We start from the raw sequence: 27,359 nt of genomic DNA, 5'->3' as shown, positions 1-27,359 counted from the left end.
TGATGTCAGCCAGACGCAGGGGAGCACAGCTGCAGGGAGATCACATGGAGAAGTGATGTGTGTGTGTGTGTGTGATCTGATGTCAGCCAGACGCAGGGGAGCACAGCTGCAGGGAAATCACAGGGAGAAATGATATGTGTGTATGTGTGATCTGATGTCAGCCAGACGCAGGGGAGCACAGCTGCAGGGAGAAGTGATGTGTGTGTGTGTGTGATCTGATGTCAGCCAGACGCAGGGGAGCACAGCTGCAGGGAGATCACAGGGAGAAGTGATGTGCGTGTGTGTGTGTGTGTGTGTTATCTGATGTCAGCCAGACGCAGGGAAGCACAGCTGCAGGGAGATCACAGGGAGAAGTGATGTGTGTGTGTGATCTGATGTCAGCCAGACGCAGGGGAGCAGAGCTGCAGGGAAATCACAGGGAGAAATGTGTGTGTATGATCTGATGTCAGCCAGACGCAGGGGAGCACAGCTGCAGGGAGAAGTGATGTGTGTGTGTGTGTGTGTGTGATCTGATGTCAGCCAGACGCAGGGGAGCACAGCTGCAGGGAAATCACAGGGAGAAATGATGTGTGTGTGTGTGTGTGTGATCTGATGTCAGCCAGACGCAGGGGAGCACAGCTGCAGGGAAATCACAGGGAGAAATGATGTGTGTGTGTGTGTGTGTGTGTGTGATCTGATGTCAGCCAGATGCAGGGGAGCACAGCTGCAGGGATAAGTGATCTGTGTGTGTGATCTGATGTCAGCCAGACGCAGGGGAGCACAGCTGCAGGGAGATCACAGGGAGAAGTGATGTGCGTGTGTGTGTGTGTGTGTGTGTGTGTGTGATCTGATGTCAGCCAGACGCAGGGGAGCACAGCTGCAGGGAAATCACAGGGAGAAATGATGTGTGTGTGTGTGTGTGTGTGAGTGTGATCTGATGTCAGCCAGACGCAGGGGAGCACAGCTGCAGGGAGAAGTGATGTGTGTGTGTGTGTGTGTGTGTGTGTGTGTGTGTGTGTGTGTGATCTGATGTCAGCCAGACGCAGGGGAGCACAGCTGCAGGGAAATCACAGGGAGAAATGATTGTGTGTGTGTGTGTGTGTGTGTGTGTGTGATCTGATGTCAGCCAGACGCAGGGGAGCACAGCTGCAGGGAAATCACAGGGAGAAATGATGTGTGTGTGTGTGTGTGTGTGAGATATGATGTCAGCCAGACGCAGGGGAGCACAGCTGCAGGGAGATCACAGGGAGAAATGATGTGTGTGTGTGTGATCTGATGTCAGCCAGACGCAGGGGAGCACAGCTGCGAGCACAGCTGCAGGGAAATCACAGGGAGAAATGATGTGTGTGTGTGTGTGTGATCTGATGTCAGCCAGACGCAGGGGAGCACAGCTGCAGGGAAATCACAGGGAGAAATGATGTGTGTGTGTGTGTGAGATCTGATGTCAGCCAGACGCAGGGGAGCACAGCTGCAGGGAAATCACAGGGAGAAATGATGTGTGTGTGTGTGTGTGTGTGTGTGTGTGTGTGTGTGATCTGATGTCAGCCAGACGCAGGGGAGCACAGCTGCAGGGAAATCACAGGGAGAAATGATGTGTGTGTGTGTGTGTGTGTGTGAGATCTGATGTCAGCCAGACGCAGGGGAGCACAGCTGCAGGGAGATCACAGGGAGAAATGATGTGTGTGTGTGTGATCTGATGTCAGCCAGACGCAGGGGAGCACAGCTGCAGGGAAATCACAGGGAGAAATGATGTGTGTGTGTGTGTGTGTGTGTGTGTGATCTGATGTCAGCCAGACGCAGGGGAGCACAGCTGCGAGCACAGCTGCAGGGAAATCACAGGGAGAAATGATGTGTGTGTGTGTGTGTGTGTGTGTGATCTGATGTCAGCCAGACGCAAGGGAGCACAGCTGCAGGGAGAAGTGATGTGTGTGTGTGTATGCGATCGGATCTGTGAGTGTCGGCAGGAGGCAGAGGAGCACGGCGTGCAGCACAGCTGCTGGGACCGCCCACAGGAGGGCACAGGGAGAAGTGGGGTGTGTGTGTGTGTGAGTGTATGCAATCAGATGTGTGCGTGTATGCTGTCTGATGTGTGACTGTGTGTGAACGTAAGCGATCGGATCTGTGAGTGTCGGCAGGAGGCAATGGAGCACGGCGTGCAGCACAGCTGCTGGGACCGGCCACGGGAGAAGTGGGGTTTCAGTGTGTGTGTGAGTGTGTGTTATCTGATGTCAGCCAGACGCAGGGGAGCACAGCTGCAGGGAGATCACAGGGAGAAGTGATGTGTGTGTGTGATCTGATGTCAGCCAGACGCAGGGGAGCACAGCTGCAGGGAGATCACAGGGAGAAGTGTGTGTGTGTGATCTGATGTCAGCCAGACGCAGGGGAGCACAGCTGCAGGGAAATCACAGGGAGAAATGATGTGTGTGTGTGTGATCTGATGTCAGCCAGATGCAGGGGAGCACAGCTGCAGGGAGAAGTGATGTGTGTGTGTGTGTGATCTGATGTCAGCCAGACGCAGGGGAGCACAGCTGCAGGGAAATCACAGGGAGAAATGATTGTGTGTGTGTGTGTGATCTGATGTCAGCCAGACGCAGGGGAGCACATCTGCAGGGAGAAATGATGTGTGTGTGTGTGATCTGATGTCAGCCAGACGCAGGGGAGCACAGCTGCAGGGAAATCACAGGGAGAAATGATGTGTGTGTGTGTGTGTGTGTGTGATCTGATGTCAGCCAGACGCAAGGGAGCACAGCTGCAGGGAGAAGTGATGTGTGTGTGTGTATGCGATCGGATCTGTGAGTGTCGGCAGGAGGCAGAGGAGCACGGCGTGCAGCACAGCTGCTGGGACCGCCCACAGGAGGGCACAGGGAGAAGTGGGGTGTGTGTGTGTGAGTGTATGCAATCAGATGTGTGCGTGTATGCTGTCTGATGTGTGACTGTGTGTGAACGTAAGCGATCGGATCTGTGAGTGTCGGCAGGAGGCAGAGGAGCACGGCGTGCAGCACAGCTGCTGGGACCGGCCACGGGAGAAGTGGGGTTTCAGTGTGTGTGTGAGTGTGTGTGATCTGATGTCAGCCAGACGCAGGGGAGCACAGCTGTAGGGAGATCACAGGGAGAAGTGATGTGTGTGTGTGATCTGATGTCAGCCAGACGCAGGGGAGCACAACTGCAGGGAGATCACAGGGAGAAGTGTGTGTGTGTGATCTGATGTCAGCCAGATGCAGGGGAGCACAGCTGCAGGGAGAAGTGATGTGTGTGTGTGTGATCTGATGTCAGCCAGACGCAGGGGAGCACAGCTGCAGGGAAATCACAGGGAGAAATGATTGTGTGTGTGTGTGTGATCTGATGTCAGCCAGACGCAGGGGAGCACATCTGCAGGGAGAAATGATGTGTGTGTGTGTGATCTGATGTCAGCCAGACGCAGGGGAGCACAGCTGCAGGGAAATCACAGGGAGAAATGATGTGTGTGTGTGTGTGATCTGATGTCAGCCAAACGCAGGGGAGCACAGCTGCAGGGAGAAGTGATGTGTGTGTGTGTGTGTGTGTGTGTGATCTGATGTCAGCCAGACGCAGGGGAGCACAGCTGCAGGGAGAAATGATGTGTGTGTGTGTGTGTGTGTGATCTGATGTCAGCCAGACGCAGGGGAGCACAGCTGCAGGGAGAAATGATGTGTGTGTGTGTGTGTGTGTGATCTGATGTCAGCCAGACGCAGGGGAGCACAGCTGCAGGGAGATCACAGGGAGAAATGATGTGTGTGTATGTGTGTGTGATCTGATGTCAGCCAGACGCAGGGGAGCACAGCTGCAGGGAGAAGTGATGTGTGTGTGTGTCTGTGTGTGAGAGAGAGAGATCTGATATCGGCCAGACGCAGGGGAGGCATGCAGCGTACCTGCTGGGAGATCACAGGAGGATCTGGGAGCCATACAGACGCCCTGGGCTGGTAAGCATGACGATCCTGGGATGAGGGGGGGGTCTGCTTTTTGTGGTGGGGTAAACTTACCCCCAACCATGTCTCCTCGAGAATAAGACACCCCCTGAAAATAAGACCTAGCGCTTTTTTCAGGGCAAAAAAAAATATAAGACAGTGCCTTATTTTCGGGGAAACAGGGTATTTTACATACCTTTTTAGTGAATGGTTACCCTTAAAAGAAATAACCCAATGAACACAAAAATTCATTTATATTTGTACTGAAAAACACATAAGGAAGGTTAAAAAAAATTGGAGTTTTATAAGTCGGTCTTGACGCAGAGTCCCTGGAGTAAGGTAAGCTTAATTCATTAAAGAGGTGTTCACCAGAGATATTTAATGTATGGAGTATATTTCAGTCTAAATTAAAAAATGATGGTAAATTTGTATTCTGCAATTGACCACACCCTCACTGATTAAGCCACACCCACTTTTCAAAAATATTCTTGGGGCTGGCATAAAAATTACAACATTTTTGCAAATTTTTTTTGCAAATTAAATACTTTTATGGCAGAATTCTGTTGCATAGTGTTTGATGAATTGACTCCACAGAGTCAGATCAAGAGCAGATAATATCTTAGAGTGGTTATCTGCCATAGTTTTTGTTAAAATAGTACTTGTAGTAAATAATTGTAAAGTTTTTCATACTCAGTGGGGACAAAACCTAACACAAATGGAACATAGAGGACATGCTGCAAGCTGTGTTATTAAAAAGCAAAATATGTCCTGGAAACAAAACACCATGAAAAATGCACACCAAACAATTAGCTCATGACAACCAATCACACTGTAGTTTATATCAACATGGCAGTTAAAGAAACTTAAAGGGGTTCTTCTAGAACAAAGTTCATTTTAATCAACAGATCTTGGAATAATCATAATTTCCACAATTGGATGTGTTTTAAAAAAAATGTTTCTGTGCTGAGATAATCTTATATCTGTGCCCCTGCTGTGTACTGTGTAATGGCCATGTCTGACCGTACAGGGACATGGTCTGATCATACCACATCTCCTGGGCAGGGGATGAAGTAAATTAGTGTACAAACATTACAGCACGGGATCTCAAATAATTCTTTCTTTGTCGCTCCATTGGGAGACCCAGACAATTGGGTGTATAGCTATTGCCTCTGGAGGCCACACAAAGTATTACACTTAAAAGTGTAAGGCCCCTCCCCTTCTGGCTATACACCCCCAGTGGGATCACTGGCTCACCAGTTTTGTGCTTTGTGCGAAGGAGGCAACACATCCACGCATAGCTCCACTTTTTAGTCAGCAGCAGCTGCTGACTATGTCGGATGGAAGAAAAGAGGACACATATAGTGTCCCCAGCATGCTCCCTTCTCACCCCACTGTATGTCGGAGGTGTTTGTAAGGTTGAGGTACCCATTGCGGGTACGGCGGCAGGAGCCCACATGCTGATTCCTTCCCCATCCCTTTTTACAGGGCTCTGGGTGAAGTGGGATTTACCGGTCTCCAGGCACTGAGACCGTGCTCCATCTACAGCCCCTGGAGAAGATGCTGGATGGAGCGGAGTACATCAGGGACATGGCCCTGCTTCCTCAAGGTACTCTGTGTCCCCGTGCATTTGGCGCTCACACCGCAGCATGCTGGGTGTTGTAGTGCGCCGGGGGACATCAGCGCTGCGGCGCCTGTGCCATGGCCTCATTCAGCTTTGCTGAAGCAGGCTCACTTATCGGAATTGGTCGCGCCGGCCGCTGGGACTGCGGCGCGGCTGGCACTTGTAGTGCGCCGGGGACTTCAGCGCGGCCTGCGCTTTTACGGCGGCCGCGCTGATAACTAGAGTCCCCGGCTTTTGCGGCCTGCTTCCGTTCGTTCCCGCCCCCAGACCTGCCAGTCAGGAGAGGGGCGGGACGCTGGCCACTTCCAGGAATCGGTCGCGCCGGCCGCTGGCAGCGGCGCGGCTGGCACTTGTGGTGCGCCGGGGACTTCAGCGCGGCCCGCGCTTTTACGGCGGCCGCGCTGATAACTAGAGTCCCCGGCTTTTGCGGCCTGCTTCCGTTCGTTCCCGCCCCCAGACCTGCCAGTCAGGAGAGGGGCGGGACGCTGGCCACTTCTATGAATCGGTCGCGCCGGCCGCTGGAACTGCGGCGCGGCTGGCACTTGTGGTGCGCCGGGGACTTCAGCGCGGCCCGCGCTTTTACGGCGGCCGCGCTGTTAACTCGAGTCCCCGGCTTCTGGGCCTAGTCTCCCTTCGTTACCGCCCACAGCCCTGACAGTCAGGGTAGGGGCGTGACGCTGCATAGAGCAGAGCTGAGAGCTGGAGTATGTTTTGCATACTCCACCCCTCTCACTGTGTGCACTGTGAATCCGGATTCCCGCACTTTCTCAGGCACGCCCACGGCTTCCTTCTCTACAAGGACACCGGCAGCCATTAGTGTCAGTTTCTGTACGATACAGAGACAAGTGTGGAAGACCCTGGCATTCTGATAGTCACACAATCGCTGTAACAGGCGTTAAGCAGCACCTGTGGTGCTAACCCCACTAGTGCAGAAGTGCACTTATAGATATGCTTGTACTATATACATTGCACTGTTTGGTCGCACGTTGTATATACCCTCCTGGATTGTGCGGAGGAGTTATCAGCATATTCTCTGTGTAAAACAAAGGTGCAGAACCACATGTTTTTCTATACAGCTGGTACAGCATGTACGGCTATACGGCCGGCAGGTACATAGACTCCCATTGTATGCACTAATGGCCAGGGGATGAGGACGGTGTCTGCAGTATTTACTGACAGTTTTTCTGAGACTATGGCTATGATACTAGAAGCCTAGCAGTCCGGACATGTCTCTCACAATATGGGCACTGTTGAATCATTGATCCATGGCCCCCCTCAGTGTGAATAACTAACAGCTCCGGGAATGTCACACGCATCCCAGAGTCACGGCTCTGCACGGACGTCAGTCCCAGACAGCCTAAGTGGGCTCGCTATGAGCGGCCTCGGTTTCATCAGGGTCCTAACAGAAGGACTCGCTGTGTAATGAGGCGGAAGTAGCGGCTCAGGATTCTGATCCTGAGACCGCTCTCAATCTGGATACACCTGATTGTGACGCCATAGTAAATAATCTTATAGCGTCCATCTATAGAATGTGGGTTATTTCTCACAGCTCCTCCAGTGGAGGAGTCAGCTTCACGTATTTTTCTGGACCACTCTGCCTTCAGAGAGGCAGTCCAGGAACACCACGCTTATCCAGATATGCGCTTCTCCAAACGGCTTAGGATACACGTTATCCCTGTCCCCTGACTTGGTCAAGGACTGGACCCAATGTCCCGAGCGGCATCCTCCAATCTCCAGGCTTGTAGCTAGATCCATAGTTGCAGTGGGAGATGGAACTGCAAACTCAAAGATGCCACTGACAGACAGATGGATCTCTGGTCGAAAGCCATCTATGAGGCTGTCGGCGCACCGTTGGCTCCGGCATTCTCTCCCTTGGGGCACTCCAAGCTATTTCAGCTTGTCTTACACAGATTGACACGGTTACCCGTACATCTGTGCCGCAGGTGGCATCCTTAACCTCTCAAATGTCTGCATTTGTTTCTTACGCGATTCAGGTTGTCCTGGACTCTGCGAACCGTGCGGCGGTAGCCTCCGCTACTCCGTGTTTTTAAGCAGAGCCTGGTCTGCTCGTTAAGTGAATGGAAGGCAGATTCTGCTTCCAAAAAAGGTTGCCTAACCAGTTGCCTTTTTCTGCTGACCGACTGTTTGGTGAGCGTTGGATGTAACCATCAAACAGTCCAGGGGTAAGGATTCATCCTTTCCTCAGCCCGGACACAACAAACCCCAACAGTGCAAGAGGCAGTCGGGGTTTTCGGCCTTTTCGAGGCTCGGGCAGGTCCCATTTTTCCTCGTCCAATGTGGACTCAAAAGGATCAGAGGAGCTAAGATTCTTAGCGGGCTCAGTCTCGCCCAAAAAAGCGACAGTCTGAAAACCCGCTTCCAAGGCGGCTTCCTCATGACTTGCGGCCTCGGTCGGTAGCAGGCTCTCCCGCCTCGGCGATATTTAGCTGCCATAGGTCAATGACCATTGAGTGTGAGACATTCTGTCTCACGGGTACAGGATAGAGCTCACTTCTCGTCCTCCAACTCGATTCTTCAGAATTTCTCCACCTCCCGGCCGGGCCGCTGCTCTTCTGCAAACAGGGTGCACTCTATAGGCAGAAAGAGTGATGACCCCCGTTCCTCTTCAGGAACAAGGTCACGGTTTTTACCCCAAATTCTTTGCGGTACCTATAACAACGGGCCGTTCCGTCCCGTTCTGGATCTAAAAATGCTCAGCAAGCTCGTGGACACCAGGCGGTTCCGGATGGAATCCCTCCGCCATGTCATCGCCTCAAGGTCCCAAGGATATTTCCTAGCATCATTAGGCATCAAGGATGCTTATCCACACGTGCCGATTGATCCAGAGCACTAGCGTTTCTACGCTTCGTTATAGGAGACGAACACCCTCTGTTCGTAGCTCTACCTTCCGGCTAGCGACAGTCCAACTGGTCTTCGCCAAGGTCAGGGCAGCAGTAGTCACAGTCCTGCACTCTCAGGGTCACTCTGTGGTCCCGTATTTAGACGATCTACTTGTCAAGGCACTCTCTTAGGAAACATGCCAACACTGCCCGAACGTTGCGCTGGAGACTCTCTAGAGTTTTGGGTGGATCATCAACTTTTTAAAGTCAGATCCGACCCCGACCCTATCGATAACATGTCTAGGCATAGAGTTTCTTACTCTCTCAGCGATAGTGAAGCTGCCGCTAGACAAACAGCATTCACTACGGGCTGCAAGCTCTTCTTTAAGAACCAGTCGCACACATTGAGACGCCTCATGCACTTCCTACGTAAGATGGTAGCAATGGAGGCAGTTCCTTTCGCGCAGGTTTACTGCGTCCACTACAATGGGACATTCTCCGCCAATGGGACGAGGAATCGACGTCCCTCAACAGAGTCGTCGTTCTTTCTCAGGCGGCCAAGGAATCTCTACGGTGGTGGCTTCTTCTCACCTCTTGGTCAAAAAGAAGGTCCTTCCTATCCCCGTCCTGGGCGATAGTTACGACAGACGCGAGTCTATCAGGGTGGGGAGCAGTTTTTCTCCACTACAGCGCTCAGGGTACGTGGACTCAGCAAGAGTCCACTCTTCAGATCAATGTTCTTGAACACAGAGCAGTGTATCTTGCCCTACAATCCTTCCAACAGCGGTTGGAAAGCAAGCATATCCGACTTCAGTCGGACAGCTCCACAGCGGTGGCATACATCAACCACCAAGGAAGAACGCGCAACCGGCAAGCCTTCCAGGAAGTCCGGCAGGTTCTGATGTGGGTGGAAGACACGGCATCCACCATATCCACAATTCACATCCCAAGTGTGGAAACTAGGAAGCTGACTTCCTAAGTCGCTGAGGTGTGGCCGAAAGAGTATGGTCTCCTCACCCGGACGGGTTTCAGGAGATCGGGCGCCGCTGACAGAGGCCGGACGTCGATCTAATGGCGTCACGGCACAACAGCAATGTGCCAGCTTCATGGCACGGTTTCACAATCATCGAGCTCTGGCGGCAAACGCCTTAGTTCAGCATTGGTCGCAGTTCCAGCTACCTTAGGTGCCACCTCTGGCATTGTTGCCCAGAGTACTGCGCTAGATCAAGACCGACTGCGGCCGCGCCATCCTCGTCGCTACAAATTGGCCGAGGATGTTGTGGTACTCGGTTCTGTGGTGCCTCACGGTAGGCTAACCGGGGGCACTACCAGACCAATCAGACTGGCTGTCTCAAGGGCCATTCTTCCATTTGAATTCTATGGCCCTCAACCGGATGGTGTGGCATGGAGTCCTGGAACCTAGTGTCGTCAGGATTACCTCAGGACGTGGTTGCCACCATGAGACAGGCTAGCATACCAACGTCCGCCAAGATTGACCACAGGACGTGGAAGATGTTCTTATCTCGGTGCTCGGCGCAGGGTGTTTCTCCCTGGCCGGTTGCATCGTCTATGTTTCCTTCCTTCCTGCAATCTAGGTAGGAAAATGGGTTGTCGCTCAGTTCCCTTTAGGGACAAGTCTCAGCGCTTTCTGTTTTTTTTTTTCAGAAACGACGACTTCCTCAGGTACGCACGTTCCTACGGGGAGTTTGTCTTCTCAGCACTCCGTACAAGCGGCCGTTAGAGCCCTGAGATCTGAACAAGGTTCTAATTGCTCTCCAGATGCCGCCTTTCGAGCCTTTGAAGGATGTCTCCCTTCCCGTTTTTCACGGGAAGTGGCCTTCTAGTAACGGTCTCGTCTCTTAGGAGAGTTTCCGAGCTAGCAACGCTCTCATACAAACTCCCTTCCTGGTCCTTCACCAGGACAGGGTAGTTCTGCGTCCGGTTCCGGAATTTCTCCCTAAGGTGGTATCCCATTTTCATATCAATCAGGATATCACCTCACCTTCTTTGTGTCCTCGTCCAGTCCATCAATTTCAGAAAGATTTGCATCTGTTGGTTCTGGTGAGAGCACTCAGGTTCTACTTCCCGCATGGCGCTCCTGCGCCACCCGGATGCACTCTTTGTCCTTGTCGCTGGTCGGCGTAAACAGTCGCAAGCTTCCAGATCCACCCTTGCTCGGGGGCTCGAGGAACCAATTCTTGAAACCTACAGTTCTACTGGGCTTCTGGTTCTCTCAAGGCCGAAGGCCCATTCTACCAGAGCCGTGGGTGCATCCTGGGCATTACGGCACCAGGCTACGGCTCAGCAGGTGTGTCAGGCACCCACCTGGTCGAGTCTACTTACTTTTACCAAGCATTATCAGATGCATACCTACGCTTCGGCAGACGCCAGCCTAGGTAGATAAGTCATTCAGGCGGCGGTTGGCCACCTGTAGGAGAGGGCCGTTTGACGGCCCTATCATGAGGTATTCTTTTACCCACCCAGGGATTGCTTTTGGACATCCCAATTGTCTGGGTCTCCCAATGGAGCGACAAAGAAGAAGGGAATTTTGTTTACTTACCGTAAATTCCTTTTCTTCTAGCTCCAATTGGGAGACCCAGCACCCGCCCTGTTTTCTCGGGGTTTTTCTGTTTTTTCGGGTACACATGTTGTTCATGTGGTATGGTTCAGTTCTCCGATGTTTCCTCGGATTGAATTGGTCTTTAAACCAGTTATTGGCTTTCCTCCTTCTTGCTTTGGCACTAAAACTGGTGAGCCAGTGATCCCACTGGGGGTGTATAGCCAGAAGGGGAGGGGCCTTACACTTTTAAGTGTAATACTTTGTGTGGCCTCCAGAGGCAATAGCTATACACCCAATTGTCTGGGTCTCCCAATTGGAGCTAGAAGAAAAGGAATTTACGGTAAGTAAACAAAATTCCCTTCTTCTTTGAGGTAAAATATTTTTTAAAAACAGGCAGAAAAATGTTTTACCTCACAAAAAGAATCAACTATGATCCCATGCTGTAATGTCTTTATACTCTGTTGCATCCTCCCCTGCTCAGGAGATGTGGTGTGAAAATTGAATAACGTGAAACCTTGTTATCTGCAATGTAATGTCTTATTCCAGAAAAATTCATATTTCTCTTAATATGTAACTGAGCTGTTAAGATCTATTGGTCGGTGTCACGCTGGTGTCTCGCATGCCTTCTCAGTACCATCCTACTCACCACATTCTCCGCCCTGCTTCCCTAGTGGCAGGTCTTTTTGCTCAGCTGCTTTGCAGTACTCCCAGCTCTGCTGCATACTCCTGTCTTGGAAAATCTCCACCTGGCTATGGGGAGGCGCAGCCAGACTATGCTGGAATTTATATCCACTGTGTCCTGCAGAGTTCTGCTTCCCTGGCCTATCCTCTGCTTTCTGGTGTCATATGAGACAGCTCCTACCTCCACACCTTTGCCTGATTATATATAGGTTTAGTCTGACTTTGACTTGTGCTGAGTCTGGCTTTATTTTGCAATGATTCTCATGTGTTTGACTTGGCTTGTTTATCCGTCCAGTGTGATCACTTCGCTCCTGACCTTGGCTCTGTATCCTGAACCTGTGCTGCCTGCCCCGTCCTCAGACTGGCTTTTTCCCTTGTCAGCCTGTACCTCGTACGTCTGCCCTCACCCGTCGGTCAGCTGCTGTAGACCCGGGGACTGCCCTTGAGTGGTACCTGGCGACTACCTGCCGCCAAGCCTATCATCACCATCGTTGGCCCTAGTGAAGACCAGGTAGTTTCTTAGTTACGCCACTCCAGGTTATCCTGGCCCATGGTGCAGTGGGTCCACATCCACCAGCCGTCACAGTCAGACATAGATCTCCCTGAGAATCTTCCTCCAGAGCTTGTTATAAATAAAAGGAAATGTTACAAGTGTGAGACATGTAATGACTGACAGTCTGCTCTTTTATCTATATGTCTTACTCTGTTAATGCCTTCTTTCATTTATAATAAGCTCTGGAGGCAAATTCTAAAGAAGATCAGTGTAACCAAACCAATCTATCCCCAAATAGAAAAGCAGCTTTTACCGTGAGGAGGTGTTTTACAATTGGATGGTTCCAATGGACTGATTGGGTCACATGCGCCTTCTCCAGCAGCCATTGTGCTGGTCAGTGTTTGAGGAAAACTGCACTAATAAGAGGAAGTGGCCGGCCTTTATCTGAAAATCTGACATTGAGCTCCTTCTGAAAGTCTAGCAGGAAAGTTTGTAACACTGTTTTATTTCTCTTTGTCTGAGCTTGCCTCAACTGGAATACGTTTGCAAAACATATCTGGAACCCTAAGCTATGTGCGCACTAGGCGTTTTTGCCGCGTTTTTAGCGGCGTTTTTTACCGCGTTTTTGTGCTGAAAACGCAGTGACATTGCTTCCCCAGCAATGTCAATGGGTTTTCAGAAGTGCTGTCCTCACACAGCGTTTTTTTTTAGCTGCGTTTTTGTGGTGACCACAAAAACGCAGCATGTCAATTATTTCTGCGTTTTCCACTGCGTTTTTCACTCATTGAATTCAATGAGATGTTAAAAACGCAATGAATAACGCATATAGCCGCGTTTCTATGACTAAAAACGCAGCTATAAACGCAAGGGGTGGGCACTACAGTGACGTGTACAGGAAGAGGATTCCTTCTGTTGGTAAACACAGAAGCAGGAATCCTCCCGGTACCGTCACCGCTGCTTCCACCTCCCGTCCTGTGCATGTCAGCTCCGTGCGGCGCCATGTCTGGGCGGGAGGTGGAGGCAGCGGCGAAAACAAAAGTGAACAGTAGAAAAATAAAAAAATGTCATATACTCACCTGTCCGCAGGGTCCCGGTGCCATGCCCGCTCCCAGCTCCTCCCGGTCCCGCCGCTCTGGCTGTGTGCAGTCTCCCCGGGGCAGGACCTTGCTTGCAGGACCTGGCGCTGATCACCTGATGCAGTCACCTGACGCATCAGCTGATCGTAGTCTCGCCGGCTTTTTCGCGCCCGGCCGGCTATCAGCTGATCCTGCCGTCAGGGGACTTCATCAGCTGATTACCGGCAGCTCCGGCAGCGATCGTATAGGATCAGACTCCTGTCCAATCGATCGCTCCAGGAGCTGCCGGTAATCACCACAGCACATAAGTGAGTATTACCGGTATTATTATTTTTTTTTTCTACTGATGCATCAGCTGATTGTATAACCGGCTTTTATACAATCAGCTGATGTGTGATGTGATTCAGGCACTTGAACCTGACACATCATCTCATCGCTTTGCCTTCCAGCAAACCGATCAGATGATATTGGATCCTGATTGGACGGCGCGGGACCCTGACCCAGGATTACTGCGGAGGGGGCTTTCAATAAAGATGGAGTCACTAATTGTGTTGTGTTTTATTTCTAATAAAAATATTTTTCTGTGTGTTGTGTTTTTTTTTTATCATTACTAGAAATTCATGGTGGCCATGTCTAATATTGGCGTGACACCATGAATTTCGGGCTTAGGGCTAGCTGATAATATACAGCTAGCCCTAACTCCATTATTACCTAGCTAGCCACCCGGCATCAGGGCAGCTAGAAGAGTTGGATACAGCGCCAGAAGATGGCGCTTCTATGAAAGCGCCATTTTCTGGGGTGGCTGCGGACTGCAATTCGCAGTGGGGGTGCCCAGAAAGCATGGGCACCCTGCACTGTGGATTCCAATCCCCAGCTGCCTAGTTGTACCCGGCTGGACTCAAAAATTAGGCGAAGCCCACGTCATTTTTTTTTTTTAATTATTTCATGAAATAATTAAAAAAAAAGGGCTTCTCTATATTTTTGGTTCCCAGCCGGGTACAAATAGGCAGCTGGGGGTTGGGGGCAGCCCGTATCTGCCTGCTGTACCCGGCTAGCATACAAAAATATGGCGAAGCCCATGTCATTTTTTTTTCTTTTTGGGCAAAAAACTGCATACAGTCCTGGATGGAGGATGCTGAGACTTGTAGTTCTGCAGCTTCTGTCTGCTCTCCTGCATACACTAGTGAATGGAGGATGCTGAGACTTGTAGTTCTGCAGCTGCTGCCTGCTCTCCTGCATACACTAGTGAATGGAGGATGCTGAGACTTGTAGTTCTGCAGCTGCTGTCTGCTCTCCTGCATACACTAGTGAATGGAGGATGCTGAGACTTGTAGTTCTGCAGCTGCTGCCTGCTCTCCTGCATACACTAGTGAATGGAGGATGCTGAGACTTGTAGTTCTGCAGCTGCTGTCTGCTCTCCTGCATACACTAGTGAATGGAGGATGCTGAGACTTGTAGTTCTACAGCTGCTGTCTGCTCTCCTGCATACACTAGTGAATGGAGGATGCTGAGACTTGTAGTTCTGCAGCTGCTGTCTGCTCTCCTGCATACAATGAACATTTTGAAGAAGGAAATGACATCAGACCTTTTTTTTTTTTTTTTTCCATCAACAATCTTTAATGGCATTGTGCACTGATTAAAAACGCAGTGAGCAAAAACGCAGCAAAAAACGCACCAAATCGCGGCAAAAACGCATGCGTTTTTGCCGCGGTTTTTTAGCCGCGGGTGCGTTTTTTAGACAAAAACGCACATAAAAACGCAGCGTGAACGCCTAGTGCGCACATAGCCTAAAATAAACTCCACATATAATCTTGAGCTAAGAAAATGAACAGACAGAACACATTAGGGCTCATGTGCACATTACGTAATTGCATGCATTTACGCTGCGTATTGCACTGCTACGTAAATGCATGCGTCCTGCGTACCCTGCACAATCTATGTAGATGTGCATGATACGTGCGCACGTTGCTTTTTTGAACGCAGCGATTTGGATGCCAAAATTTTGACCCAAATCCGTGCGTACAAAAAAGCAGCATGTCAATTAATTTGTGCGTTCTGGATGCAGCTCCCACTCTGTCTATGGTGGGGGCAGCATCCCGAGCGTATGAATTCGGCATTTATTCTGCTGTAACACTGCATCCATTACACAGTGTTTCTGCAGCGATTTGAAGCGCACATGTGCTGTCAAATCGCTGCAGAAATTTCAGCATTTACGTGCGAACAAGCCCTTAAAGTGACTTTAAAAATGACAAATGGAATGATGAATATGGTATGAACAAAAAAAAAGATGCAAACACCAAAAACTTGACAAAAAGTAGTGCAAATGCAATAATGACCTCTTGTGTCAACCCGACCTAAAGAGGCTTTTTTGAATAAGAGAGATTTTTTTTCTGGTCTGGTTCCTGTTTCTTCCTAGCCATTTCCACCTCGCTGTAGTGCAGTCACTGGCGTACTCTGACAAATTCCACAAATTACACAACTCTCCTTACGTGGATGTAAAACTGAACTTGGAAATGTTCGGTAATGTAAGCCATATGGCCAGCCCTCCTTATTTAATTTCCCCGTAACTTTTAATTATTAACTCAATTACTTGTATTTGAATGTTATTACTGTGCTAACAATAAGATTTAGTGTTCTGCCCGGAGCCATTGGTCTGAAAGCGTTTCGTCTCTTTTATGGCCTCGCTAATTAGACACAGCTTCACAGAGAGGAGAATGCATCAATGTCTCTGTAGGTTGTCTGAGAACCATGGCTGCCGTTGTGAAGTTTAGTTAAAAAAACTCATTAGCTCAGTTATTAAAACACCTTTGTCAAATTAGTGACACCTCACTAATAAAGAATGTATACACTACTCACAAAAAGTTAAGGATATTTGGCTTTCGGATGAAATTTAAGGAAAACTAAAAAGTTCATGCTGCTGTGATATTTTACCATGACAGTAGGGCATGTAAGTAGAAGCGTGCAATGGGGATTTCCTAATCTCAAACAATTTATTTAAACCAAAGCAACAACAGTGGTGGGTATACCCCCCTAACCCCAAGAAAAAATTCAGTGTCTCAGTAACTTGACATGTGGCCTTGAGCATCAATTACAGCTGACAATGAAGTCTCCTGTTGGTCACAAGTGGAGTTATTTTCTGCGGAGGCATCCCACTCTTCTTGAAGGGCGGCCCTCAGGTCATTGAGGTTCTGGGGTACAGAGTTACAGCCTCTACACTGCGACTCAGCTGATCCCATAGGTTTTCTATGGGATTAAGATCTGGAGAAAGTGCATGTAACTCCATTTGAAGTACCACAGTGTCCAGCAGCCGTTCCCTAATGATGAGACCTTGATGAGCTGGAGCATTGTCATCCATGAAGAAGAAATTAGGCCGGTGTTGTTCATGCAGAGGCGCAATTACTGGATTGTGTTATTCAAGTAGTAGGGGCTTGTCACTGTACCATCCACAAAGTGTAGGGTCGTTCTGTATTGACTAGACACCAGCCCACACTGTAATACCACCATCACCAAAGGCTCGTCTGGTGACAATAGTGGCCGATACATAGTTTTCTCCTTGACCTTTCCAACATCAATGGCGATCATCATCACTGCTGAGCATAAGTCAACTTTCATCAGTGACCAGCACTGAGACTCACTTGTCCCTCGTCCAGCATAGATGACGCCTGTGCTTGGTGGTGTGGTCAGGTTCTTTGTCGATCGCCTTGCATGCAGACCATGCTAATTTTAACGGTTTCAAATGGTTTGACATGACACTTGAATGCCGGGAGGTGGGAGGCACCCATCATCCGGATCCGAGGGTCATTGTTCACAATGAAGCGGTCATCAGTGTGGGATGTGGCTAAAGGATGTCCACTTCTCTGCCTTTCTGTGACTCTCCTAGTCTCTCTGTATCTCTGTACAACCTGCTGATGACACTCTGTGACACTAAGCTCAATGGCCACTTCCTGCTTGAAGCCTCACAATGGCGCGGTACTGCTGATCAATTGTTAGGTGTCATCTTGGCCATGTCAGAACGTCAACAGCATGATGTGGAGCACTGTTTAATACCAATTCTAAATGAACCCCGAAATATTTTGGACGATTTGTAGATCTAACACCTGTTGTGAAGTTTGTCAGTAAGCTCCTTGTTAGCGAACAGCAAGTTGTGCAAAAAGTCCTCAAACACTGAACAGTTGGACCTGAGCATCCAAAGGTTTAGAGAAGGTCACATTAAGTTCACAGGAGTGCATTTTAGAATCATCCTGAAATTTCACCCGAAATCCAAATATTTCTGTGAGCAGTTTATGTGACCAATGGAGCCTTATAATGTCAGATTCACCGGATACAGTTATAAGAAAGTGTCCGGGGAATCGTATTGTGCTGATTACAGGGTATAAGGTAGCACAAGACATATATGATTTAGGCTTTGTTCACTACTACATTGGAGATGATAGATATTCCATAGGAACAAAAAAAAAAAATCACAAATGATGGTCACCTCAGCAGAACCTTACTGAACATATTTTAAGGTGGTTTTCCCACAATTTATATTTAGTGGGATGAGTGATAAATGTTTGATCATCGGGAACCCATCCTCCAACGATCACTCAAATGAGCCTCTTCTCAATTTATGACTGTAGCGGGGAAAAGGTTGAATGAAGCAATTGATCGAGCATGCACCCATCAAGGCCATTTAATATCTATGGTTACTTTACGATGTACTCTGCTGTCTCCACCAGTTTCATAGAGTTTAAGTTGCAGGGCATGTGATCGAACACTGATCGCACAGTGAGGTTATATAGGATCCCCATTCTAGCCATTGGTGGAGGTCACAGAAGAAGGACTCCCAGTGAACTGACATCTATCACATATCATCGATAGGTATAAAAATAGTCAGTTGTGGAAAAATCCACATAAAGGAGTTGTCTTGACATCATGATCAATGGTTAAAATTGCAAAGTACCTGTAAAAATAACTTTGCAACTTACCTCATATTAAAAATTCTTTACCCCCCACCCCTCCTCATGCCGTACACATTTTCCATTTTTATTTATTCTTGCTCATCTTCCAAGAATCATAACTTTTTATTTTCAACATAGCCATTTGAGGGCTTGTTTGGTTTTTTTTTTCGCGGGACGAGTTGTACTTTTGAGTGACACCATTCATTCTGCCCCATATTGTACTGGAAAATAGGGAAAAAATTCCAAGTGCAATGAAATTGTAAACAAAATTTCAATTCTACAATAGTTGTTTTTTTTTAAAAAATTTTTTATTTACCACGTTCACTATATGATAAAACTAACCCTTCAATTTTATTTCCCAGGTCAGTACGGGTTGTTAGATACCAATCATGAAAAGGTTTCTTTTTAATATGTGGGAGGAGAAAAATTCAGAAAATTGAAAAAAAAAATTGTCATTCTTTGCGCTATTTTCTATGTCTCGTAACATTGTCATTTTTCAGAATCTAGGACTCAGTAATGGCTTATTTTTTGCGCCCTGAGCTGATGATTTTAATTATACCATTTTTGGGTGCATACGATGTTTGAATCGCCTCTTATTGCATTATATTCAATGTTGTAGCTTTTTTATATATTTTTTTCATTGTATCCTTTACCGATATGATTCATTTATATTTTGATAGATCAGACATTTGTGAACTCGGCTATACCAAATCTGCATTTTTTTTATTATTGTTTTAATTTTCAATGGGGAAAAACAGGGTGGTTTGAACGTTTGCTTTTTTTGGTGTCTTTTTCATATTTTTTAACTTTTTTCCCCATTTCTTCTTGTATTTACTAGTCCCTTTGGGGGACTTGAAGCCGCGATTATCAGATTGCTTGCACAGAGCAGCACATCAACATCTCTGCTGTATGCAGATCTCCTGTGAATGCCACCACACAGCCAGTGTTCACAGGAGGTTCGTCATGACAAACACAGGGGTCATCAGCTGACCCCTGGAAGTCATGACAACACATCTGCACCACATGATCACATCACGGAGCCACCAATGGGAGCAGGGAATGACTCACTCCCCGCCAGCGCGCGTTAAGTCAGAGATTGACAGTGGGATTTAACTGGTTAATAGCCATCTCCAATCAGATCAGCTGATGTGGGCAGGGAAAGATGTGGGCTCGGCATGCGGGCTCACATCAAAGTCAGAGAGCAGACATACGGCCTATGTTGGTAAGGAATTAAAAAATTAAAGGATTTTTAATTCTATAGTGTAGAGGTTGTTTCCTAGGTTACCAGCTACCTATGCAGTCTAGCAGCAGTGGTCGGTCTCCTAGGCACAAAGCGCAATGCTTGCAAGTACTTTGCCATAGAATATGTTAGCGATGCTCTGAAGATCTCCCTGGTCGGCTTCATGAGGGCGTTCAATTCAAGTCACGATGCAGCCAGCACAAGCTGCCAGTCATCAGGAGCGCACTGTTCCCTGGCAGACAGGAGGCTGGGGAGCAGGGCACTCCTGAAGCGCTATGTTCAGATAACCCCAAAACGTCAGAGGACAACGTTAGTCACTCGTAGTAGTACTATATATCTCAACCATTTAATTGGCACATGAAGGCTACAAATATCTGTTTTTGTCATAAAAGACATCCTTTCAGAATGAGGCACCTGACGTACAGCTGATTGTGACAGCAGACACACATTATCTTCATTGTATCTTCATTTGCATTTCCAAACATTGGACATTATACTAAAGTCTTAACCTGGGGTCACACTAAACGACAGCGACAACGACGTCGCTGTTACGTCACCATTTTCTGTGACGTAGCAGCGACCTTGTAAGTCGCTGTTATGATCGCTGCTTAGCTGTCAAACACAGCAGCCGAAGCAGCGATCATAACGACACGCGTCGCTGTGCTGCAACATGTGCAGAGAGCAGGGAGCTGCGCACACTGAGCGCTGGCTCCCTGCTCTCCTAGCTACAGTACACATTGGGTTAATTACACGATGTGTACTGCAGCTACATGTGCAGAAAGCAGGGAGCCGCGCACACTGCTTAGCGCTGGCTCCTTGCTCTCCTAGCTACAGTACACATCGGGTTAATTACACGATGTGTACTGCAGCTACATGTGCAGAGAGCAGGAGCCGGCGCTGGCAGCGTGAGAGCGGCGGAGGCTGGTAACTAAGGTAAATATCGGGTAACCACCTTGGTTACCCGATGTTTACCTTGGTTACAGCTTACCGCAGCTGCCAGATGCCGGCTCCTGCTCGCTTCATTTCGTCGCTCTCTCGCTGTCACACACAGCGATCTGTGCGTCACAGCGGGGGAGCGACGTCCAAAAAATGAAGCTGGACATTCAGCAACGAGCGGCGACCTCACAGCAGGGGCCAGCTCGTTGCTGGATGTCACACACAGCGACAGCGACGGGACGTCGCTGCAACGTCACAGAAAATGGTGACGTAGCAACGACGTCATTGTCGTTGTCGCTGTGTGTGACACCACCTTTAAGACATTACTATTAACTCAGCTTCTGGCTGTAAACAAACCTGACTATTTAGGTTTTGCGGCACCATGGTATCTTGCTGCAAGGCACCACTTTCAGAGTAGGTGGAATAACTGATGGCGCCCCATAACATGGTTACTTTGGGACCAAGGCATGTTAAGTAATGGACTGCTGAAAGGCTTTCTTTACCGAATTATGTCTGCCGTACAAATAATTTCATGGCAGCCGTTCTGTATACACAAACCTGGGGCCACAGGCCGTTGTTGTTGACATTTTGATAGTTTACAGCGTGATTGTGATACATAGAGCCATTACAGCAGCTGTCTCCTGTCTCTGTCACTTGTCTCATGCAGGTCAGAAGAGAAAAATAACAGCGTAATCAGTACAATATGTTTTTATCAACAGGTTCTTGCTTTTAAATATCACAGAATAACAATAATTCAGTTATACCCAGATCTCTCGGGGCCATGTACATGATGCCCTTGTGCCCTTAACCTGCTGTACTACATTTATGACATTTGAGATCTGATGAAATACAAGAATGAAGGCTCTTTAGTCCATAGAATATTATCCATATTATATGGAGTAGAAAATACAACGTTCAGTACAAAGTAATTTGTTGTGCCTATTTCCAGACCTATGTAGAGTTCACTCTGCTTTTGTCATTGTAATCCATAGCATTGACCCTCGTCTGATCATGAATCCTAATAGGGTATAATGCCAGGAGTCATATTGCGAGAACAAACCCATTTACATTCTTCATGCTCCACTGTCCAAAATGACTCTGATGTGCAGTAGTCTATAATCATAAGGGATCGTAACCAAAGGTCCCCAGCTACGATCTTGGTCCTTCTATGAGGCTCAGCCTATGGCTAGGTTTCATATGAGAAAGTCAATGTTACTATACACCAGGGATGTCAAACTCAAATACAGACAGGGCCAAAAATAAAAACTTTGACAAAGTCAAGGGGCAACCTAATTGGGGCCCAACATAATCTTCCATACAGAATAATGTGCCGCACAAAGCCCTCCATAAAGCATAATGGGCACCACATTGTCCTCCATGCAGCATAATGGGCCCTACATAGCCCTCCATATAGACTAATTGGCCCCACATAGTCCTCCATACAGAATAATGGGCCCCACATAGTCCTCCATACAGAAAAATGGTCCCCACATAGTCCTCCATACATGATAATACATAGCCTTCCACTAACCCAACATAGCCTTCCATACAGACTAGTGGGCCCCACATACAATGGGTACGGAAAGTATTCAGACCCCTTTAAATTTTTCACTCTTTGTTTCATTGCAGCCATTTGGTAAATTCAAAAAAAGTTCTTTTTTTTTTCAGTAATGTACACCTTTGCACCCCATCTTGACAGAAATGTTAAAATCTTTGCAAATTTTTTAAACAAGAAAAACTACAACATCACATGGTCATAAGTATGCAGACCCTTTACTGAGACACTCATATTTAAGTCACATGCTGTCCATTTCCTTTTGATCTTCCTTGAGATGGTTCTACTCCTTCATTGGATACCATCTGTGTTTAATTAAACTGATAGGACTTGATTTGGAAAGGCGCACACCTGTCTATATAAGACCTCACAATTCACAGTGCATGTCAGACCAAATGAAAATCATGAGGTCAAAGGAACTGCCCAAGAAGCTCAGAGACAGAATTGTGGCAAGGCACAGATCCAGCCAAGGTTACAAAACAATTTCTGCAGTGCTCAAGGTTCTTCCAGAACCCTTCCTTTCCCTGACCATCCAGCCAAAGTGAGCAATCATGGGAGAAGAGCCTTGGTGAGAGAGGTAAAGAAGAACCCCAAGATCACTGTGGCTGAGCTCCAGAGATGAAGTAGGGAGATGGGAGAAAGTTCCACAAAGTCAACTATCACTGCAGCCCTCCACCAGTCGGGCCTTTATGGCAGAGTGGCCCGACGGAAGCCTCTCCTGAGTGCAAGACATATGAAAGCACGCATAAAATTTGCAAAAAAACACATGAAGGACTCCCAGACTACGAGAAATAAGATTCTCTGGTCTGATGAGATGAAGATAGCACTTATTGGTGATAATTTTAAGCGGTATGTGTAGAGAAAACCAGGGACTGCTCATCACCTGCCCAATACAATCCCAACAGTGAAACATGGTGCTGGCAGCATCAGGCTATGGGGGTGTTTTTCAGCTGCAGGGACAGGATGACTGGTTGCAATGGAAGGAGAGATGAATGTGGCCAAGTACAGAGATATCCTGGAAGAAAACCTCTTCCAGAGTGCTCTGGACCTGAGACTTGGCCGAAGGTTCTCCTTCCAACAAGACAATGACCCTAAGCACACAGCTAAAATAACAAAGGAGTGGCTTCAGAACAACTCTGTGACCATTCTTGACCGGCCCAGCCAGAGCCCTGACCTAAACCCAATTAAGCATCTCTGGAGAGACCTGAAAATGGCGTCCACCAACGTTCACCATCCAACCTGACGGAACTGGAGAGGATCTGCAAGGAAGACTGGCCGAGGATCCCCAAATCCAGGTGTGAAAAACTTGTATCATTCCCAAGAAGACACGTGTCTGTACTAGCTCAAAAGGAGGGAGCGTCTACTCAATACTGAGCAAAGGGTCTGAATACTTATGATCATGAGATATTTCAGTTTTTCTTGTTTAATAAAATTTACAAAAAATTCCACATTTCTGTTTTTTTTTCTGTCAAGATGGGGTGCAGAGTGCACATTAATGAGAAAAAAAAATAACTTTTTTGAATTTACCAAATGGAAGCAATGAAACAAGGGTGAAAAATTTAAAGGGGTCTGAATACTTTCCGTACCCACTGTAGTCCTGCATACAGAATAAGGCTATGTGCGCACGCTGCGTTGTTTTGACGCTGCGTTTTTGTGCGTTTTTGGCCACTAAAAACGCACAAACGCACCTGCGTCGAAAAACGCATCAAAAACGCATGCGTTTTTGCCGCGATTTGGTGTGTTTTTGGCTGCGTTTTGCTGCGTTTTTGATCTCTGCGTGTCGCTGCTGTGAGGTAAATCCGGAGATATGACGATAAATCATGATATGCAAGTATGTCAGGAAGCCCTCTCCTGGTGTCACCCCCCCTTTCCTTCACACAACTGGTTTAGCAACAAATCCCATGGCCATGTCCTGTGATATGGAAATTAGGTGGCTTAGGGACAATGGACACAGGATGACTCCCTGCCGTGACCCTGTAGTGGGGGCTGCTAGCTAGTTAGCAAGGCTATGGAAATAGCCAGACAGAACGACTCCAGTAAAAAATGGTTCATATCTCGCAAGCCATATTTCCGATAAATATGGCAACCATAAAAATGGTGTCTCCGCATGTGGACGATGCCGGCACCCCCTTTTTATGGGAGCAGGACATTGGGAAATGCCCCAGGCGTGATATCAGCCAATGGGGAACTGGCAGACAGGTCATGAGTCCCCTCATTCTGTAGCTAAATTCATAACTGTCACAATGAGAGCATTGGCGTCCGCCTACGACGCTCCCAGGCCAAGTTATGGCCATATTCCATGTTGTGGATTTTGTCCATAACTCCAGCCCGGGGTGGAGCAGTGCTCCCTGTGAGGTCACTAAGGTAGGAGGGGACCTGGATTGCCCAGGTTGATAACCCTACTTCGGCCATTTTCCAGTGTTCTTCTGCTCGGGGGCCTGGTTGGGAAAGACCTGTGAGGGAGTTCCTGGAAACCTGGTCTACAGCGCCCCCCTGTGGCCAGACGCAACAAGGTAACTGCTGGAACTGTGTATGCCTGTTTGTAACCCATGCTTTGATTGTAACTGTACTCTGACATATGTATATTCTGTAGATTCCCTATTGTATATATTGTAGTTTCTAGTGTGCTTTAGGCTGATTAAATTATATAATTAATCTTGGGCTGTTCTGTTATCTCGATCTTGAATCCCACGTCTGTGTGTTCGGCTAATAGTTACCGTGAAGCGGTTGGTGGCAGCGAGTTGTGCCAAGGATTCTTGTGGGGAGGCCAGTGAGACTCGGGAAGATATTATATATTCCGCCCGCGGAGGTCGGGGGAATATATACCCTACTCTCACTGGGGACCCTTCAATAATCGGCATAAGTAGTATAGCGGCCTCCTTGCTTATTGTCGGGCAATTCCATAATTGGCCTGACTATAAGAGGGGCGCTAGAGAGCGCGTCACGTGCTCTGTCTGTCGGTCGGGAGGTATAAAGGAGGGGTGACCCCCACTTGTTACCCCCCGATTGTGACGTACTGGTAGCCAGCGCGGGGGATTTCTGAGTGACCCCCCCGGTGGTTTGTGACAGCTGCGTTTTTCAAATGCATTGCATGGGCGAAAAACGCAGGAAAGAACTGACATGTCCATTTTTTTTTTTTAACTCAAAAACGCAGGTAAAAAAAACAGATGTGTGCGGACAGCAAAAATGAAAACTCAGACTTTGCTGGGGAAGCAAAGTCCTGCAGTTTTAAGGCCAAAAACGCACCCGAAAAACGCGCAAAAACGCCGCGAAAAACGCACTGTGCGCACATAGCCTAATAGGCCCTACATTGTCCTCCATTCAGTATTATGGGCCCCACATAGCCCTCCAGATTAATGAACCCACATTAAAAAAAAATAATAAATACTCACTTTGAGTGCTCATTGTGCCCCTTGTGCTGAGACGTCAGGCACAGAATGATGGGGGAGGGAGCCGACTCTGCTTTTCCATCATTGCTTTCAACTGTTTGGGCATCCACGCCCATCATGGCGGGACAAGTAAAGTCAGCCTGCTGGCCAGATTTGCCCACGGGACTGAGTTTTACATATGTGCTATATACTATTAGTCCACTAGAAGACTAAAAAAGTAAAAATTAATATTTTTTAATTTTTGAAAAAGAAACACTTGATATCTGCCTCTTCACAATTTAAAAATGCTACAACTAAACATGTTTAGCATTGCAGTGTCCATAAGGCTTTGTGCCCATGAAGAGGTTTTGACGCTGCATATTTTCGCTGAATTAGAATCTCAGCATCTTACAGATCCAGAAAAGTGGATAGGATTTACAGAAATCTCCTGCCCATTGTGCTTTTTTTCTGCTGCGTAAACTGACCTGCGGTGCGTGTTTCAAATCTGCAACATGTCAATTTCTGTGGGTATACTGAGATTCATGTGCGGATGTTCCCCATACAGAAAACCAACAAGTAAAAAATGCTCATGCGTTTTTAGAGCGTTTTCGCACTGCAAAAACCCGAAACGTACATTTTAAGCCATAATGTGGATCGGCTTCTACAATGATGATTTTTAATCCACCACAATAAATGTGAAGTTTTATTTTTTTCACTCATGGTTTCATTGCTGGTGGACTCTTCATTGCTAACTGTTAGGGGTACTTTGCACACTACGACATCGCAGCTGCGATGTCGGTGGGGTCAAATCAAAAGTGACGCACATCCAGCGTCGTTGTCGACATCGGAGTATGTGAATCCTTTTTACTACAATTAATGAGCGCAAAAGTGTCAAAATTGTATGATCGGTGTAGTGTCGGTCATTTCCATAATGTCGCTGCAGCGACAGGTACGATGTTGTTCCTCGTTCCTGCGGCAGCATACATCGCTGTGTGAGAAGCCGCAGGAACGAGGAACATCTCCTTACCTGCGTCCCGGCTGCAATGAGGAAGGAAGGAGGTGGGCAGGATGTTTACGTCCCACTCATCTCCGGCCTTCTTCTTCTATTGGCCGCCTGCCGTGTGACGTCGCTGTGACAAAGCACGACCCGCCCCCTTAGGAAGGAGGCGGGTCGCCGGCCAGAGCGACGTCGCAGGGCAGGTATGTGCATGTGAAGCTGCTGTAGCGATAATTTTCGCTACGGCAGCTATCACAAGATATCGCATGTGCGACGGGGGCGGGTACTATCGCGCTCGGTATCGCTACAATCGGCTTGCGATGTCGTAGTGTGCAAAGTACCCCTTAAATTGAAGCTAAACCGGGCATTTACATGCGATGACCCAGATCTCCTTAATCAAGTGCAACAACATTTGATGAGATGACACTCCATTTTCCCATCTTCAACATATTTAGTAAATTACCTATGAAGAGGTAGAAGTCTCATCTCAACCCAAAAGCGGGCTTTACACACAGCGACATTGCTATCAATGTCGCTGGTGAAAGCACCCATCCCCGTCGGTTGTGCGTCACGGGCAAATCGCTGCCCGTGGCGCACAACATCGCTAGGACCCATCACACTACTTACCTGCCTAGCAACGTCGCTGTGGCCGGCGAACTGCCTCCTCTCTAAGGGGGTGGTTCGTTCGGCGTCACAGTGGCGTCACTAAGCGGCCGCCCAATAGAAGCGGATGGGATGAGATGAGCGGCCGTAACATCCCGCCCACCTCCTTCCTTCCTCATTGCGGAGGGCCACAGGTAGGGTGATGTTCCTCGTTCCTGCGGTGTCACATGTAGCGATGTGTTCTGCTGCAGGAACGACGAACAACCTGCGTCCTGCAACAGCAACGATAATCGGAAAAGGAACGACGTGTCAACGATTAGGTAAGTAATTTTGATCGTTAACGGTCGTTCCTGCGTTTCACACGCAATGACGTCACTAACGAGGCCGGATGTGCGTTACGAATTCCGTTACCCCAACGACATCTCGTTAGCGATGTCGTTGCATGTAAAGCCCGCTCAAGGCTCCTCTGCCATGTAAGACATCAATATTAAAAGTGGCATGTGATGGTTGAGAGTGCCCAGATACACATTTTTCTTATGGGCCCAGA

At 48.1% G+C, this 27,359-nt stretch overlaps 1 long non-coding RNA gene across 2 annotated transcripts in view; it reads left to right on the top strand.

Moving 5' to 3' along the window:
• LOC142248819 (uncharacterized) overlaps positions 1-27,359 on the top strand; it is a 144,474-nt gene that overhangs the window by 3,509 nt on the left and 113,606 nt on the right. The gene's annotated exons all lie outside the window — the stretch shown is intronic.

Source organism: Anomaloglossus baeobatrachus, chromosome 8 (assembly GCF_048569485.1).
Source record: "Anomaloglossus baeobatrachus isolate aAnoBae1 chromosome 8, aAnoBae1.hap1, whole genome shotgun sequence".
NCBI classification, from domain to species: Eukaryota; Metazoa; Chordata; class Amphibia; order Anura; family Aromobatidae; genus Anomaloglossus; species Anomaloglossus baeobatrachus.
The sequence above is the reverse complement of the archived record's forward strand: the minus strand, read 5'-3'. Positions and strand labels throughout refer to the sequence as shown.